A 4,564-nucleotide genomic window follows, 5' to 3' on the forward strand; every position below is an offset into this window, starting at 1 on the left:
TACTTTAACCCAAAACCTTAAGGCTCAAGTTTATGGGTCTTTTCCTCACTTATATGGTGCTCAACTTTTTCACTTCTACTCGATGTGGGACTTCACCTTACACTTGTACTCCAACATTAGAAAACTAAATTTTTTAAGTGGATTGGTTTTTTCTAATCAAGGTTTATAAACGGCGGTCCAGAATTGCAATTTAGAGTTACCGTGACAGAAAATGACAAATGTGGTTGTATTGACTATATTAATCTGCAATTTTCCACAATGTAAAAGATAGCAATCAAACTGCAATCACAACTATAACTTAAAAATTAAAACATTGCCTTTAATAACTACTTTTTTCCAAGTACTGTAATATTTTGTAAAAATCTGCATATAACAACAACAACTGGTCCTTTTATTTTCCTTGTATATATATGTTTTATACTCCTTGAAATGCTTTTATGCTCATTGTAGAACAAATTTCCTGCGGGCCAACAGAGCAGAAAGAATAAATTGCCTACTCAACTAAAGTAGAATACTGTTACTACTTCCAGAGTAAGTCATCATCAATCAATAAGAATGGGTTATCACTTATATAAACACCTAGAAGTTAGAACCTTCACATACTAGCCTAAGAGGGTTCACTGAATTATCTGAAGTGATTGATTCAAATCCAACGTTCCTGAACATGTCCAATTTGGTAATATGAGACTTCATCTGTAAGCTTGATTGACTCAATCATTCCTCCAATCATTCCCTTTAAGACATGAAATTCAACTATTTCTTCTATCAGTAATCCTGACAAGAGCAAGAACCATCCTTGAAATGAAGAAAATGCATTGCATCTCTTACTATAATTTCTCTTTCCACAAGCAAAGAGATATATTTTATGGCAGAATGACAGTCGTTACTGACTCTAAGATTCTTTATGATCCTCAGTGTAGTATGCACTGGAGTATTTATTAATGCAAATGCAATGGCGAGTTTTTCACTATGATGTCTAAGGATTTGTTCTTTCACTTCTTGCTCTAGGTCATGCAATACAAAATTGGTGTCAGGAATAAAGCCCATTTTCTTGATCTCCTTCCATATTTTGGAAATCATATGGTAGATTGCATCTCTTTGTGGGTGAAGAGAGTCCTCAACCCCAAAAATATGGACTTTGTTCTTGATTTGAACCCAACTGATTCCTTATTCTTTCTTTACTGCTATCTCCTTCATTGACTTCCTAACCTTGGCAGCAACATCCCATTTACCACAAGTTGAAAGTGTATTAGCAAGCGCTATTGGGATCAATAAGAAGCAATTTTTCAGCAGCCACTTCAGCCAAATCAACATTTTTATGAACCCTACACGAAGACAAAAGTGAACCCCAAGCTACAACATCTGGTTCAATAGGCATATTTCTAATAAAATTATATGCTTCTTCAAGTAATCCAGCACATCCAAGCAGGTCAATCATGCATGCATAGTGGATAGAGTTGGGTTCAATGTTATGAACATTTTTCATCAAATTAAAGTAACATTTACCCTATTCTACCTATCCCACATGTGTGCAAGCAGACAACACACTAACATAAGTAACATGATGAATGGTATCACATTGCATTTTAGAGTTTAGTCAGGTGCATGCATCATTTTGAGCATAATTGATTTGAATTATGGAAAAGTAGATGACTAGTTTGTTAAATGTATGTTGAACTGATGGATTATTGAGAATGATTGTGGTTATTGTTATTATTTTCTTGCTAATCATTGTCATTTGGTTGGTTTTTGTAAGGATCTCAAACTTTCATTCATGGGAGCAGATGAGCAACAATAGGTCACTTGGAGGGAAGTCTTTTGTTGGAGCCGCCAAGCCGACGTGATAACGTTGTAATTTATTTTGGGAGAGAGTTGCGTTTTGTTATCAACTCTTCCTTAATTGATTCCTTGACTCTTTTTGATTGGGCATGTAAATCTCAGGTTTAGATATATGTAAAAACTGAATTATGTTCTCACATATGAATGATGTATAGTGGTTTGATATGTGTGTGTGTGTGTGTGCGTGCACGCGCGTGAGTGTGTATTTATTCACGTGTTTGTGTGTTGTTTGATGAATGTATATCACAAAATTTACACTCATTTTCATAATCAAATTAATGGAGCTTTCACTTAAAATTGAAATGTCACATTTTAGAGTTAGTGATATCGTATCGATGAGGGGGGTTGTTACAAAAAACACTCAATTTAGCATACACTGATATCAGGGCATTCCCCACTACCCTAGTGATGTCAACATCAGCTCTTACAATATGTGCATGGATTTGTTTCCCAAGTTTCAAGCTTTCAGGATTCACACAAGCTGACAGAATACTTTGCAATGTGAACTTATTCGACTTCAAAGACGAACTCTTAAGCATAAAAGGAAATGTTTCGAGGGCTTTGATGTCATATCCCTGACGACAGTACCCAGAGATGATGGAATTCCAAGTGACAATATTTGGGTCAGTCATTTGATCAAATAGTGCTAGTGCAAGGTCAAATTGACCAACCTGCATATGCATATAAATCATAGTATTCCAAGTTGATGTATCCTTTAGCCTCATCCAGTAAAAAACAACCTTTGCCATAATAGAATCACCACACTTTGCATACATGTTAAGCAATGAGTTTGCCATAAGAATAACCCCAGAAGACCCTAGTTTTACAATGAAGGAATGAACCTTTTTTCCAACATCCAGAGCCTAAGCTACAGCGCACGAGGCAAGAACATAGGTAAACATTAACTTGGTCAGAAATTCCAGGGGGAACCATTTGGAGAAACATGTGAATAGCACTGTTGAAAAGACCCAAGTGGTTATAGCCTACTATCATGGTGGTCCAGGACACAAAATTTGGTTGGGGGATTTCATCAAACACTCAGCGCGCAGAGTCCAAGTTGCGAGCCTTGGCGTAGTGGAGAGAATGGTGTTCCACAAGAAGGTAGTCTTAAGGGGCATTTCAGGAAGATAGGTTCTCCAAGAATTCGTCGACCCAAGAACAGGGGATTCAATGTATGAATAATTCCTGATGAGTAAGGGATAACAAAAGGAAATGTAGAGAGAGAAATTCTAGGGAAGAAGATTGATGGAATATTTATGTTATTCATTCCTTTGCACAAGTTAAGCTTCCTAAATGATGTAACAATACCCCCCCCCCCAAGTACATCCTTGTCCTAAAAAAAGATGGAAAGAGAGAAATTTCTTGAGCAAATCATAGTAGAACTCCCAAGTGGCATGCTCTACAGGAAGACCTTTCCATTTGATGAGTACTTTGGTGGTAGCCACACGACCCCTCTTCACCATTTTTCTATCCAAAATAGCTTCAGGCTCTGCTTTCTTGAATGACATAGTGGAATTAGTAGGAAGAGGTTGTGGTCTGAATGGAAGTTGGTGTTGTACCACCATTCAGTCAAGGATAACCATTTAGGCCATCCATAGGGCTTTCCAGAACACATGCATCAAAGTTAAGTTTCCAAACACTTGTTCACCACCTCAGTTTGACTATCAGTTTGTGGATGGTAAGTCATGGATTTGTTAACTGAAGTACCATGTAGCTGAACTAATTCACTCCAAGTCCCGCTAACGAAAATGGGGTCTCTGTCACAAGTAATGGTGGTTGGCCAGCCATGTAACTTGACAATGTGATCTAAAAATAATTGAGCTATATCTAGATCCGTGTAAGGATATGCTAATGCAAGGAAACATGCATACTTACTCAGTCTATCAACCACCACAAATATAGCTTGCTTACTATGAGAATGTGGTAAGCCTTCTATAACGTCCATACTAATAACATTCCATACCCAATGAGGAATAGGTAGAGGTTGTAAAAGGTTCGGAGAGGCTGCAAGATCAGGTTTGTACCTTTGGCAAGTATCACAACCCCTAATATATTATTGGATCTCTTTATTCATGCCCTTCCAATAAAATATGGATTTGACCCTTGCAGCTGTAACATCTCGGCTATAGTGTCCACCCAAAGGGGAGTAATGTAACCATTATAAGATAACTAGCTTGAGCTCTGGGCTTTCTCCAGTAACTAGCTTGCCCTTCCTTTTCAACTCACCTCTATGTCAAGAGTACTTTGGACGTTTAAGAGGATCAACACTAATCTCATTTATCAGTTGCTATAAGACAAAATCTGAGGACCATCAGCCTTTGATTTGATCTAATAGATATTCCTTCTCATTACTGAGCATAAGGGGAAGTAATTCAACACTTGATTTTTTGGATAAAGCATCTGCTGCAACATTTTTAGCTCCCTCCTTATAGTGAATTTCAAAATCAAACCCTATAAGCTTTGTCATCCGGACCTATTGAAAAAGAGTATTCAAGCGTTGCTCCAACATAAATTTAATGCTCTCTTGATCTGTCTTGATGATAAAGTGACCATGGGAGAGGTAGGCACCCTACTTTTGAATTGCATAGACAATAGCAAGGAATTCCCTCTCATAGATAGACATGGCCAGTTGTTTAGGGCCCAAAGCTTTACTGATGTAAGCAATAAGGTGTTTTTCTTGCATTAGCACAACCCCAACTCCTGAACCTGAGGCATCTGCCTCCAC

General features: G+C 37.7%; 1 pseudogene; it reads right to left on the minus strand.

The window, feature by feature from the left end:
- Positions 1-765: 765 nt before the first annotated feature.
- LOC100778235 (pentatricopeptide repeat-containing protein At2g22070-like) lies at positions 766-3,347 on the minus strand (annotated as a pseudogene).
- Between the last annotated feature and the right edge of the window lie 1,217 nt (positions 3,348-4,564).

The sequence above is a fragment of the Glycine max genome, chromosome 1 (assembly GCF_000004515.6).
Source record: "Glycine max cultivar Williams 82 chromosome 1, Glycine_max_v4.0, whole genome shotgun sequence".
NCBI lineage: Eukaryota > Viridiplantae > Streptophyta > Magnoliopsida > Fabales > Fabaceae > Glycine > Glycine max.